This window comes from Macrotis lagotis, chromosome X, assembly GCF_037893015.1.
Source record: "Macrotis lagotis isolate mMagLag1 chromosome X, bilby.v1.9.chrom.fasta, whole genome shotgun sequence".
Taxonomy (NCBI): Eukaryota; Metazoa; Chordata; class Mammalia; order Peramelemorphia; family Peramelidae; genus Macrotis; species Macrotis lagotis.
The window spans coordinates 626762968-626778437 of NC_133666.1; the positions used below are offsets into that span (position 1 = coordinate 626762968).

Consider the following 15470-nt stretch of genomic DNA (forward strand, 5'->3'; position numbering starts at 1 on the left):
CCAAAAGTGGCAGCATCAGAAGTGGGGTTGCTGGTAATTTAGGGTCTAGTGTGGTAAATCTTGGAAACCAGGCAACCTATATACTCAGTGAGAGACTGTGTTGCATAGTGGAAAGAGCAATTGCTTTGTTGGTGGTGGAAATAGCTCTGCCTCTCACTAGTAGGACCCCTCAATTGCTTTATCAGTCTCTTTAGGTCTCAGTTTCTTGATCTGCCAAATGAAGGGATTGGAAAAGATGACTTCTGGGGTCCTTTGCAGCCCCAGGATCTATGACTCAATGATTAATGTTTCATGGAAACTACTTCTAAATCAAGGGGTTATTTAGAAGTAAATATCATTTTTCAAGGGAGCACAGACCTTTGGGGAATTTGTGGGGAAATTCTATTGACTAGGAAGCTCCAGAAAGGCTAGTTTGGGAAGAACATATGTGAAGTCAAGGCCTTTTCTATACAAGCCTTTCCAACTCTCCAACCCCCACATTCCTGGTGACAGGAACTTTTTAGACTTTGTATCTATCTATCTATCTATCTATCTATATTCATACTTATACACATATATACTTACATGTCTATGTGTATCTGCATGTTTAACTGTGTGCATATATGTAACTATGTGCATGTGCACACACAAGTGTGTATATATAGATATAGACATGTGTGTGAAATCCCCCTGCAGAATGTAAGCTCCTTGAGGGCAGAAACAATTTAATCTTTGCTTTTGTATCCCCAACACTTAGCACAGGGCTTAGTTCTTAATAAATGCATGTTGATTAATTGATTTCTGTGCAATTCAATCCAACAAGCCTTCATTCATTGCTTTCTATGAGTTAGGCACTAAACAGAAGCAAGGAGACTTTATTTTCTTTAACCCTGAAAATAAGTAAGCATATGGAAGGCAGTTTCCCAAAGTCTCAAGCTACAGGATGGTAAGAAATATAGGGGGGTCTTGTAAGATTCTGAGCATTTTCAGATTCAAGAGATGATGCAGGATGGGAAGGAAATGCCATGTCATCTTCCCATAAGTTTGGGTAGATCCTTTACAGGTAAGGGTTCCCATATATCTGGACTAGTCCAGCTCCTCCCCACCTTCCCCTGACAGTGCCTTATCCCTTTTTGCCTCCAAATGGTTCTGGTGCAAGTGGGGCACCAGGCACCAGCAACCCTTAGAGCTGGAGTGGATATTGGGGCTTGTGCCTATTGAGTGAGTAGTTGAGGGAGAAGGGATTAAGGAATTACTTCTCACTATCTTATTTGTGCTCCTTCACAGCAATTTCTAGTGGAAAGAAGGCTTCAGCCTCTTTGATTCCCAGTGGGAGAACTGGTGGGTATGTCTACACTAACAACATGAACAGGAAGATCCTGGAGAGAAGGTAGCTCATTAGGATGTCCACTTACCCATGACCAAGGCTCCTAATCAAGGGGAAATATCCCAGCCTGGGGAGCCCTGAGGGAAAGTGAAGCAAGGAATGGGAATCCAATGGTTTGAAATCTTATTAAGGCTCCTACAGAGTGCTAAGGTCCCTCTCTATCCTAATTCCCTGAGGTGAGACCATAGGCCCACCTGGGATCTAAGACAGACTGAGACTGTAGCTGGGAACTACTGCCCTGTCAACAGTCACATCTATATCATGGTATCCCATGAATTAGGATGACACTCCAATATACATATTGACATCACAGGAATCCGCAACTGCACAGCTAAATCATGATAACCTCACACTCTCATGAGCAGAACTACAGAATGGTATCTCCCTCAGCACTTAGACTGTTCTTTTTCTGTTATTGTGACTTCTGGTCTATTGGAAGCAGGTCACAGTCAAGCTCCCAGAGAGAATCATCCTGACTCCTTCTCACTCTAACTCCCTTCTACCACCCCCCCCCCCAGGATGGACAGATTCAGCTGATAGTGCTGACGGACTGGTCCAAAGAGGGCAGTAACCTGGAACTGATGGTGAGTTAGGGTGAAAAAGATGGGGGACATGGGAATGGGAATGGAGAGGGAGGGAAAGAACTCTGGGCCATGTGAATGTGTTTTGGCACTACTCAATGCCCCCCAGGCTGATGACCCAGTGTTCCTGCAGGTTCACCAGAGATTATTTTTGATGATATTGGAAGGGTGGGTGAGGCCCTGTTGGAGCCTAGGAATGGGTCTGGCACTGGACTGGTGGTAGGGGACAGACACCTGGTGCTACTGGACAGCAGCTACTGGATATTACCTCCAGGTCCAAAGGGAAATTCTGGCTGCTGACTCCAGCAGGGCAAGTCACCCCATATCATCTGGGGACTCCTGCATTTACACAGATGAGAGTGTGTCCAAGATTAAGAGGGTAGACAAAGGAGGAGTCTTTGCTCCATTTTTCTCCACCCCCTCCCTCTATGGCAGTTCTCTGGACTTCGGATAGAGCTCCCCCCAGCTGTGCACCTGCTGATCCTTGCCTGCTGGGGCCCCAGCTCAGTCCTCCTGCTCCTGGGGCACATTTTTGAACATGGGGAGGGAGGCATGTTCAACCTGTCCCAGCCAGTGACCCTGAACCTACAGGTAAGTAGAGAGGAGGACCAAGAGAAGGGCAGAGGAAAGAAGGAGAGGACCCCACTCAGCCCCGTCATCTCTTTGGTTTCAGGATCTGTTCTCAGCCTTCACCATCAGTCATCTGGAGGAGACCACTCTGTCAGCTGACCAACCACTCTCCAAGGCCACCCAGCTGCAGTGGAGGACCAGCACAGGAGGAGGTGCTGAGTGGGGAGGGGAAAAGAAAAGCTGCTTCTGGTCCTAGCCCCAGAATGAGGCTAGATGGGGTATTTGTGGGAGGTCTTAGGACCACAGGAGGAACCTTGGAACTGAGATGCAAAATTCCTTTCATCTCCCTTTCTCTCTGGTCTCCCTCTAACAGGCCCTGTTCCTCTGCAGTCAGCCCCCTCCTTGGACCCCTGGGCTGTCACTCTCCAGCCCATGGAAATCTGCACCTTCCTGGCCTCTGTCGCCTGGAACAAGGAAAGGGACAATGAGGTTCCAAGCCCTGGGCTGGCCTTCTCAGACTGTGCTCTCTCTTTTCAGGCTGGATCAGAAGTGGCTTTCCTATCATTTCCTCAAGTCTTTTTTTTTTTGGTCCCCTGCTATCTCTTATGTGTTTGTGTATGTGTCGGGGGTGGGGGTGGGGGGCCCCTGCAGGGGGAGTCACAGGAAGATGGTGGGGGAGATGAGGCAAGGTGGCAAGAGGAGGACTTAACCCTTCACACAATCTGGGACTAGACAACAAATGGCCTACTCCTCTTGTCTTGGGCTGCCCTCCTGTGGCCACAGGACGAATCGCAGTTGCAAAGGAAAGGGGGAAGGAATTTGTATTTGACTATCCTTTCCTCTTCCCTTTTATTTCCTTCTGTTCCCCCCGCCCACCCAGTGAAAAACAGGATCTCCTTCTCTCCTCTCCATCCCTCCCCTTATTTCCTACTTCTTTTAAAAGTTCTGAATCATCTTTCTCAGCATTCCTGATTTCCAGTCAAGGACCTTACTGAATACTGTGATTAAGTGGTGCTATGGACTCCCAGGCCTGGAATCAGGAAAACTTATCTTCCTGAGTTCAAATCTGATATCAGACACTTACTAGTTGTACTAGTTTTATGACCAGGGTCAAGTCACTTCACCTGGTTGCCTCATTTTCCCAGGGATAAAATGACTATGTTTGTCATGTGCTTTATAAACAGTAAGGTGCAGGGTGGTACAGTGGATAAAGCACCAGCTCTGGAGTCAGGAGTACCTGGGTTCAAATCCGGGCTCAGAGACTTAATAATTACCTAGCTGAGTGGCCTTGGGCAAGCCACTTAACCCCGTTTGCCTTGCAAAAAACCTAAAAAAAAACAGTAAGGTGCTATGTATTGTTATTATTTAGGGCAGCTAAATCATGCAGTGGATAGAGCACTGCCTTGGAATCAGGAGGATGAGAGTTTGAATCCAGCCTCTGACCCTTACTAACTGTGTGACCTTGGGCAAGTTACTTAATCCTGATTGTCTGGCATATAGCGCCATCTCATCCTGATTCATATCTGGCCACTGGATCCAGATGGCTCTGGAAGAGAAAGTGAGATTGGTGACTTAGCACAGCACTCCCTCACTCAAATCCAATTCATGTGCTTGTCATGGCATCACTTCTCTGATGTTGTGGTCTTCTTCAAAAATGAAGGACAAGCATCATCATTGTTATTAAAATTTAAGCCATTTGTCCTGAGTTCTTTCTCTCCTTTCTATTTGACATCCTTTTAACACCATTCCCTAATATCTTCTTTTCCCTGATCACTAATGATCTCCTTACCAGTCAATGGGAAGGGGGAAAGGGAAGGGAAGAGAATAAGCAAGGGGTCAGGCACTTTACTAAGGGCTTTACAAAAATTTCATTTAATACTTATAACAAAACAGTTTTACTATTGTTCAGTTATTTTTTCAATCATGTCTGTCTCGTCTTGGTCATATTTGGGGTTTTCTTGAGAAAAAATATTGGAGTAGTTTGTAATTTCCTTTTCCAACTCATTTTACAGATGAGGAAACTGAGGCAAACAGTAGGTGTCTGAGGCTGAATTTGAACTCAGACTTTCTTCCTCCTCGCCCAACGGTCTATCCATTATATTGTCTAGCTGCCCTGTAGCAATCCTATTAGGTAGATGCTATTATTATGTTTATTTTATTATTATCTTTGATCTTCTCCAGAAAATTGCTTCCATTGTCATCTCTTTCATTCTTATCTTCAATTTCTTCTTACCTCTCTGCCTAAATCACACTCAAGTCTCTCCCATTCTTAAAAAAAATCTTCACTACATTTTACCATTCTCATTATTATCCTATATTTCTTTTAGTCTTTTTAGATGTGGAACTTGAAAAAGTCCTTTACTCTCACTCCCTTCTAAATAGTTTGTAATCTAGTTTCTAACTTCACTACTCAATTGAAACTTCTCTCTTCCAAGTTGCCAATTTTCTCTTTATTGCCAAATCTAATGATTTCTTCTCAACTCTCATTGTACTTGATGACTTTGAAACATTCGACACTTTTGGCCACATCCTTCTTCAGTACTTCACCCCCCTCTAGCTTTTCGTGATGCTATTCTCTCCTGATTCTACTTCTGATCTTTATTAATCTATTTTGTTAAATCTTCATCTATGTTCACATGCTTACTGTTGGTGTTCCCTTGGGTGGACTTCTAATACTCTCTCAAGAGCCCCCACCAGTGTATCCCCCCCAATTAGTCAATCAAACTTAGTGTATAGAAAATTATTTTACTATGGTAATATAGTTGCTACAAAATATCTCTCCAATTTGGGGGATCAAATACATATACAATCCAGAGGAAAGTGAACTCAAGTTTAGAAAGTATATGTGTAACAAAGATATAACTCAGAGCTCCTATAAAGCCTTTTCTCCTCTCCAGGAGTACTTAAGCAATTCTCCTTAGCTATATAGTAGCCTTTCTAATGACTTTCTTGTACAGCCTTGAAACTGTGTCTCTATCATATCCAGTCTGTTGTCTGCTATGGTGCAGATATTGCTACTAGCTGTGGCTGTCATAGAGGTGCTGCTAGGATGATCACAAAAAATAAAAATAAAAATCTAAGTCCTTTGGTTATCAAGCATTCATAGGTATTCCTCCAGTCAAGGATGAGGGAGTAGACCAAATAGCACAAAATATTCAGTTCCCCCTCCCCCAAGTGATTCCTCAGGAGCTTGGAGGGAATGGCTCTCACCTGATTTGCCATTTTTAATTTTATACAAGACCTCTAGAGTATGACCAAGTCTCTCACCTGGTGAGAATAAATTTCCTGCCCATTGGACTCTAGTTCATTTTTGAGAACTCTTCCCATTTAAGTCTAAAGTCTTTGATGAATTACCCGAGGCATGATTTCCCCTGGTTTTATCAGGTCATGCCATCTCATACCTGACTTTTAGGGGTTTTTTTTTGGTTTGGGTTTTTTTTGCAAAGCAATGGGGTTAAGTGACTTGCCTAAGGTGACACAGCTAGGTAATTATTATGCGTCTGAATCCGGATTTGAACTCAGGTACTCCTGACCCCAGGGCCAGTGCTCTGTTCACTCTGCCACCTAGCCACCTCTCTCATAACTTACTTTAAAGCAGAGTGGAATAATTGTCCAGACTGACCAACTAACCCTTGCACTCTTCCCCTTTTTAATATTTGCTCTCCTCAGAAAATCAACTAGGGTATATTTAGCACAGTTCACATCCCAAATCATGGATAGCTCTTTAATGATTTGGAGAGTTTCCTCATTATTTTTTTAAAATAAAAAAAGTTTGCTGAAATATTTGTTTCACATTGCCTACTTTTCCCCTAGTTCTCCCTTCTCATACATCTCCCAGAAAGCTATCTCCAAATTTTTGATTTGGAGGGTCCTTTTTGATTTCAGGGTCTTTTGCTCAAGAGTATTGGGGAAGGTCCATGTAACATAGTTCTTTAATAGAACCAGCAATTAGCAATATTCCAAATATAGTGATGCAATTTAGCAAATCAATATCATTTACAAAGTCCTAATAGGTTACTGACTGATTTGGTGCTTGCAAAAGTCCTTGCTCAAGTCCAAAATAATAAAGAAAAAAAAAGGAAGAAGAAAAAGAAAAAGAAATTCAGTCTCCTTTCTCAAAGGGAATCCCTTAGAGAGTTCTTAAGTGGATGAGGCTCTCCCCTTAAGAATTAGGGGCATGAAGTTGATGGGAAGTCACCCCCTCCACCTTAAGGTGAGGAACCAAATCAATCTGCTTGGTACTTGAATAGCACTAATTTATAAAATACCAGTTTCCTGACTCTAGAAGGTTGGGTCCTCATCCTTTACTCTGGGCTTATTCAGGTATCCAGGGCTAAAACAAAATTGGCACTGGATAAAGGGAGGGAGAACTGGAATACTTTGCCCTCTCCCTTTTTCACTAAAAGGTGTAGTAAGAGGCACAATGGATTCAGGACTAAATAAGTTCTGAGTTCAAATGTAGCCTCAGATACTTATTAGTTATATGACTTTGGGCAAGTCACTTAAATTCTGTCTGCCTCAGTTTCCTCATGTAAAATGAAGATAATAATAACACTTACCTACTTCCCTAACCTCCTCCCAGTGGGACTATTTTATAGGCATCAAATGAGATATTTGTAAAATGCTTTTTTCATCCCTTTCTTCATTCCTTCCCTCTACTGTGAACCCCTATACAAAGTCTGGGTTTTTAGCACTGGCTAACTTTAAAAGGAAAAGAAAATCAAGCTTCCCATTTCATAAGGAAAGCCCAATCCTTATGAACATTCCAGAGTATGTGGACCTTTTTTCCACCTGGATTAGGACCTGGGGTCAACTGGAAGTCACCCCCTTACCCTTCAAGGGAAAAACAAACAAACTATCCTGGGTGAAAACTCTTTTATGATTCTTTCAGTGCATAAGTTCACCCAATTAGGGTCCTAAAAAGACTTCTATGAGTCTTTTTTCTATATAGGACTCACCAAAATTCCTCTAAAGGTTTCTGATCATAGATGATCCCCCTCAGAGATTCAGACAGATTTCTTTTGAATCCCTGTCCTAAAAGGCAGCCCAAATTTCCTTCAATGGATCCCTGCCACTGTAAGGGCAATTCAGATGGATTTTCTCCCTCACCCCTCTCTAGAGCATAACATAAGGAAAACATATTCAAGAAAAACCTTCACAGAAGTGCAGGGCTCCTGGAAATATAATCAGGCACCTATAGTTGATTCCTCAAGGTTTCTAGGTCAGTAGACAGACATTATTCTATGGACCCATAAAGTCTATGAAGATTTCACAATAAGGCAAGATGCCTGGGTCTCTTTAAAAACCAGCAGCAGTTTAGGGATACAAAGTTCATATTAGCAAAGATATTCATACTAAATTACAGGAATATAACAGCTGTTGATACATAAGCACTTAAATAAGCAAAATTTATGACAAACTGATCTTTTAAGAAAAACCATCAAAAAATATTGACTGCCTTCCTAACAGACCCTACATAAGTCATGAATCTAGGCCACTCCCCTCCTGGCCTCTTTCCTTAGAGGCCTTCTAGGAGAGCCCTGCATTAGCTTTGCATCCATTTTCACCCATCTCCCTAGTTCCCTGAGTTTCTCTCTACCTTTGGTCTCTTTATTTCAGCCTTCCTAGAATGCCTCAGAATTGTACTCAGGGACTTTGTGCCTTATTTTAGAGGTCATGTCTGAACCAGGTCCACCTCTGAAAGTCACTTCCTGCTTCTTGATTGGGTTCACGTGGCCATGGAAGCCTTACCTCCACTTGATCCCTCCTGCTGTTAGGCAGGCTTCCTAAGTCCTCAAAAGACACATCACCACCTGCCACAAGGTTGAAGGGAATACCTTGAAGAACTAATCAACCTCTTCCCTTAACAGATCTCTCTCTGCTTGGATTCATTCACCAGTGACTGACATACTCCCCACTCATGCTCTTCCTGATTCTTATCTAGCCACTGCACCTAGATGGCTCTGTAGAAGAAAAAGAAGCTGGTGACTTAGCATGTATCCTCTCACTCAAATCTAATTCACTTGTTAATCATGACATACCTTCCCTGATGTCATGATCTTTGAAAATGAAAGACAAACATCATCATCTCATCCCAATGATTCTGAATTCCTAGTTGCTGAAGTACAAACCTATTCCTTCCTCATTCCCATCCTCCTTAACCCTATCCTCCAAATGGTCCATTCCCCTGCTTGCTCCTTCTACCGAGTTCTCTGGAATGCCCTAATCCTAATTAACAAACTACTGATGCTCCCTCAATGATCCTAACTTCCCATTTTCTCAATCTAATGACCTGTTTCTCCAATCCACTTCAGAGATAGTTATATTCTTGATCTTGCCATCACTCATAAGTATTCCACTTTCATGCTTATAAACTCCAAATCTCCTTTATCTGTTCCCATCATTCCACCTTTACCTTTGCCTTACAACCCTAAGACTTTTCTTTGTCCTGATTGTCTCTATCCTTCCATTCTGCAGTTTTTCCCCCCAGGCATCATCACCACTGCACTCACTGCATTGTCCTCCCTTCCCTCTCTTAATCTCTTTGAATTGATTCAATGCTATACTGTCCTTTACACTTGGAACCCTTGCTCCCCTATCTTGTTGTGGTTCTTGTTTTTTAATCCTTCATACCTGAAGACCAGGACATCCAGTAATTGATGTCATGACATGAACAGCATTTGAATCAAAGTGAGTGGGTGTTGGCCTTACCAAAACTCAAACTTGAGTTACTCCCTTAATCCTTCAACTTCATTCTTATTCAGGTGTTATGAGTAATTTGGAGAAATTCCTGAAGCTGTGACTGGATCCACTGCAAATTTCTTATATATCCTTAATTGAACCCTCACTAGCAAGGGGAAATGGAAGGGAAAAAGCATTTATTAAAGGCCTACTATGTGCCAGAAACATAGAATTATCTCATTGGACTTTATAACAACCCTGTTGCATGCTATTATTATAATACTGTTTTGTAGTTGAAGAAATGACAGCAGGTCACATGGCTAGTAAAGGTCTGGGACCAGATTTGAATTCAGGGCTTCTTGCCTTCAAGTCTAGAGCTCTATCCACTGTGTCTACCTTGTTGCTCACTGCATCAAAGCAATTTTTTTATTCTTCTCTATTCAATTCAATACCCCATTCACCACAGTGATTATTACAAACCTTTTTATCCCTCATCAAACCTACTATATAACACCCCTCCCCTTCTCAGATCTTTATCTGCATTGGTTCCCAGCACATAAGCCTCATTAGATCTTTGGGGAGAACCTGATTCAAGCTAACTCCCTGTTAATTCAAATTGGATGTTATATCAAACTGAAACCCTCATAGATTGCTGAACAATTGATAAAAAGAGGTTTTATTTAGCCCTGACACCAAGAGGCTATCAAAAGGATACAGTTATGCTTAGCTAACAGACACAACACCCCCTGCAAACTCATCTAGTCATCAGGACAGAGTGTGGAGACTTGAATGGTCTTGGGGCATCCACCAAATCTGAAGGACCTTGACCTAACATGGTTGGGCCATTTTACATCCTTTGATGACCAGAAAGTCACATCAAAAGTCAGAGACAGCATTCAGGGAGGCTCAGTTTAAGCCTAGGCCCATTCCCTGGACCAAACAACTTGATTTCCTTTTAGGGAAAAAAGCCAAGCCTAACCCATGTGTGAAGGAGAAGGTAGAGCCCTAGTTAATACTGATCCTATCACACTGATTTTAAGATCATTCCCACAGAGTCTGTTGAAGGAACAGCATAGGTTTAGCCTGAAGAAGAGAAAGCAAATATCATAGCTATCTTTAAGGTGTTTCATAGACTTTAAAGCTGCAAGCCCCTTGAATTTATAGAAAATTAGGAAGAATGGTATTCTCTGTGGCCCAGAGAAGTTAGATAACTACCCTAAATCTCCTCAGGTAGTAAGTTAACAAAATCAGAATAAGGTATCAGGTTTGCTGATTTCTTATGCTAGCTACTGGAAATCAAAGACTATCATTTGGATGGGAGTCTAACCTCCTGCTTCACAGCAGAAGGCATAATTTAGAAGTTCCTGGGTAATATGGAAATGACTTTGACAGCCTATGGGATACCAAAAGTAGCGTGACACGTAGCAGCCTTTAACTCTATTAAAAAAGTCTCTAGGACAAGATCATCACTGACCACTTTCTTTCTCAAGGCTTCTATAATTGCTGCTTTGAATATCTCACAAATATCTGAATTAGTCTCATGCCTTAAAAGAAGGAACAGATGTCTCTGTTTTTAAAATGCTCAGATTTCTATTTTATAAATTATGTCTGGAACTCATCACCCACAAGTCAAGTTCCCCTGCCTATCCCCAATCAGGGTGGCATTTATATAGTGTCTTTGGATTTATAAAGCACAATGGGGAGAAGTTGCAGAGAGACAGATTTTGGCTCAATATAAGGAAAAAAAATCCCAATAAATAAGGCTCTCCCAAAATGGAATGGGCTGCTGTTCCAAAGTGGGACTGAGTTGGTGCCCCCTCACTGGAGATCTTCCAAGCAGAGACAATATAGTGCTGTTGGAGGAGGTTCTGTCCATATATGAACTGGAATAGAGGGTCCCTGAGCCTCTCTGATAACCTGGCATCAATCCTTTCTGAACAGGGTTGGGGGAGGAGAAAGGTTATATGATTGTAATGGGTCTGAGAGAGGCAGAGGATCCAGGCCTAGGAAGGCAACTTCACTGGAATCCATTCTGATCAGACCCCACAGCTGGAGTATGATCAATTCTGACACATTTTTTTAAAGAAAGATTTTATTTATTTTAAGTTTTACAATTTTTCCCCCATTCTTGCTTCCCCCCTCCCCCCATGCAAGGCAGTCTGTTAGTCTTTGCATTGGTTCCATGTTAAACACTGATCTCAGTTGAATGTGATGATAGAGAAATCATATCCTTAAGGAAGAAAAATAAAGTATGAGATAGCAAAATTATATAACAATATAGCATTTTTTTTTCTGATTTGATGGTAGCAGTCTTTTATCTTTGTTCAAAGTCCGTAATTCTTTCTCTGGATACAGATGGTATTCTCCATTGCAGAAAGCCTAGAATTGTCCCTGGTTGTTGCATGAATGGATGAGCAAGTCCATCAAGGTTGATCAGCACCCCCATGTTGTTGTTAGGGTGTACAGTGTTTTTCTGGTTCTGTTCATCTTGCTCCGCATCAGTTCATGCAAATCTTTCCAGGCTTCCCTGAAATCCCATCCCTCCTGGTTTCTAATAGAACAATAGTGTTCCATGGCATACCACAGTTTGTTAAACCATTCCCCAAATGGAGGACATCCACTTAATTTCCAATTTTGTGCCACCACAAACAGGGCTGCTATAAATATTTTTGTACAAGTGATGTTTTTAACCCTTTTTTCATAATTTCATCAGGATATAGACCCAGCAGTAGTATTGCTGTGTGAAAGGGTATGCACATTTTTGTTGCTCTTTGGGCATAATCCCAAATTGCTCTCCAGAAAGGTTGGATGAGTTCACAGCTCCACCAACAATGTATTAGTGTCCCAGATTTCCCGCATCCCTTCCAACATTGATCATTGTCCTTTCTGGTCATATTGGCCAGTCTGAGAGGTGTGAGATGGTATCTCAGAGATGTATTAATTTGCATTTCTCTAATAAGTAATGATTTGGAGCAGTTTTTCATATGACTATGGATAGCTTTGATTTCCTCAGCTACAAATTGCCTTTGCATATCCTTTGACCATTTGTCAATTGGGGAATGGCTTATTTTTTTGAAAATTTGACTCAGTTTTCTGTATATTTTAGAAATGAGTCCTTTGTCAGAAATACTAGTTGCAAAAATTGTTTTCCAATTTACTACATTCCTATTGATCTTGGTTACAGTGGTTTTGCTTGTGGAAAAGCTTTTTCATTTAATGTAGTCAAAATTATCTAGTTTGTTTTGAATGATGTTCTCTATCTCTTCCTTGGTCATAAACTGTTTCCCTTTCCATAGATCTGACAGGTAAACTACTCCTTGATCTTCTCTGACACATTTTAGGAAGGACACAAATAAACTAGGAAGTATACAGAGGCAAACAAAAAAGACAAAAGAGTTCCTCAAGCTTGTATCATATGTAGCAGCATCTACAATGCCTGCCCAAGCATGAGTTTGGTAGAAGACCAAAACCATGTAATAGATTGAAAGTTTGAGATTGTGCCAACTTGGCCCTTCCACCTTTTGATTGTTGCATGGGTTTTGTCCTGGGAAAAGTTTGCTAGTTCGCCATTCCATTAGAGATACTTTGTTAATATTGTATCTTTCCAGTAACTATCTTTTTAAAAAATGTTGTTGCTGATACTGTTGTTGATGGTGATGATGATGACAAATAATGATATTGGGAGGGAAATGGAGTCTGGAACCAAGAGCAATAAAGTTCTGAGGGGAGATAGTAAAATAAGCTTATTCTAAGGTTTCAACTTGCCAGGTTGAGTAGGATTTGGGATAATGATCCCTTGAGCATATATGGGCTACTTACTATAGAAAACAAAGAAAGGAAAAGAAGTTGCAGTAGACCAAATATTCAAAGAGAAATTCCATGCTAGAGGTGACACAATAGTAACAGTATTGAGAAACAAATTCTCAGACTAATTGAAGAATGGGGATTATCAAATACTTGGGGGAAAATATACCTTATTATAACAAACAAACAAAGATGACTTGAGGAAATATCAATAACCTTAGTCTTGGATGCTGACTTTCTCTATTATCTATGTTCCATCTCTATAATCAATCCATGAGTATTTATTAAGTATTTACTGTCTGCTAGGAATTGGGTCTACAATTGGGTATTGGGGATAGGTAGGTATTAGGGAAACAAAAAAATAGTCCCTCCTCTCAAGGAGCTTATATTCTTTTGAGGGGGAAACTACATACATTGAAAAGAAAATACAAAATCTTATGAAATAACTGTTAGGTTGAAATATTAGCAAATGGGAGATAGAATATCTTCGAGCGAAGTTGGCATTCAAGCTTGGATTTGAAAGGTACTAAGAATTCCAAGAGGTGGAAGGAATGAGGTAATGCATTCCAGACATGAGGGTCTGCCTGGGCAACAGCAAGAATATGAGAGATATGGGAGTCCCTGAGGAGGATTTACAGGAGAATAAGGACAATCAATAAATCAACAAACATTTAAGAAACTTCTTTTATGTGCCATAAACTTGTTAGGGTTGGACAAGAGCCACTGGGAGTCAAGATCATATGCTGCATAGAGAGGGAGTACCCACATTGAGAAGATCATGGAGATGCCAGCATATCATGATACTTCTTTTCTGGTGTAGAGAAGTTGAACAACAACTTCTTCTGTCTCTCTTTTCAGTTGTGAGGTCAAGGTCAAGTAAAAAGTTGAAAAGCAGAAAGAGATTTTGTAGTCTTGTGCCAGGGCTTATATGGGCTTCATCTCAAGAAAAGCAACATGATTCTACTTCCAGATGAGCAGAGCAGAGCAGAGGATGTCTAGGCTAGCATTCTATGCCCATATTTCCATACAAGAAGATATGTTCCTTAAAAGGAGGGATTGTTCCCCTTTGTTTTTATAATCCCAGTGCACAGTTGTTTAGTCATTTCAGTCATGACCTCATTTGGTTTTCTTAGCAAAGAGAGATTTGCCATTTCCTTCTTCAGTTCATTTTACAGATAAGGAAACTGAGACAAACAGGATTTAAATTACTTACCCAAAGTCACACAGTTAGCAAATGTCTGAGACCAGAACTCAACTCACAAAGATAAATTTTCTTGACTCCGGGCCTGGTGCACTGTGTCACCTAGCTGACCTAACTGATACATGCTATTGTTGTTGAGTCTTGTCCAACTCTTGGTGAACCCATGAACCATAGCACACCAGACCCTTCTAACATCCTCCATTTCTCTAAGTCTGTCCAAGTTGGTATTCATTGTTTCCAACAAAACTATCTCTTTCCCAACAGCTGAGTCTTTTCCAAGAAGTTCCATCTTCTCATTAGGCAACCAAAGTATTTAAACTTCAGCTTCAGCATTTGCCCTTCCAGTCCAAATTAATTTCTTTAACTGATTTGATCTCCTTGGTGTCCAAGAGACTTTCAAAAGGCTTCTCTACCACAATAATTCCAAAGTGTCAATCCTGTAGCACTCAGCATTCCATATAGTCCAACTGTCACTATCATACACTGCTTCTGAAAAAAACACAGTTCTGACTATATAGACCTTTGTCAGCAAGGTGATATCTCTGATTTTTAATATGCTGTCCAGATTTGCCAGAACTTTCCTTCCAAGGAGCAAGCACCTTTTAATAAGTGTTTAATAAATTCTTAGGATTAATTGGTTTCCAAGATGGAAAGATAAAGACACTGGGACCTCCCAGGGGTCCAAGATAGCCTGGGGACTGTAACTTCCTTTATGGATTAACATTGCAACTTGTGACAAGCAGAGAGGAAGAAATGGGAACAGATCATTGAGGAACTGTAGCAGTTTGAAGGAGGGACCTAAAGTAGAAAGGACTGGGAATTGTGGTGGAGAATGGACCAAAATAATACTGGATGAGATAGGCCTCTCCCCTATCCTCCCCTCTCCCCACTCATATCTATAGAGAGACTTGACTAGAGGTGAATCTAACTCCAGAGTTTCTCCCTAGTTTGTCTCTGAGAAATGGTCAAACTGATCTTAGTGAGTTCCAAAATCCATAATCTTTCTCCATATTCTTTTCTTCCATCTACCTACCTGTCAAGAAGAGGTACGACATGAGGGAAGTCCAATGGGCAAAGCAGAAGCTTAGAACTTAGTATTCAAAAGCTTCTTTATAACTTGGCTTTTGCTATAGTAACAAGCAAATTAAGGTTTCAACTTGCCAGGTTGAGTAGGATTTGGGATAATGATCCCCTGAGTATATACGGGCTACTTACTATAGAAAACAAAGAAAGGAAAAGAAGTTGCAGTAGATTTCATTAAATTCTA

The 15470-nt window shown here is 41.1% G+C and overlaps 1 long non-coding RNA gene across 1 annotated transcript in view; it reads right to left on the bottom strand.

Annotated features, from left to right (window-relative positions):
* LOC141500359 (uncharacterized) overlaps positions 1-15470 on the bottom strand; it is an 85191-nt gene that overhangs the window by 35817 nt on the left and 33904 nt on the right. The gene's annotated exons all lie outside the window — the stretch shown is intronic.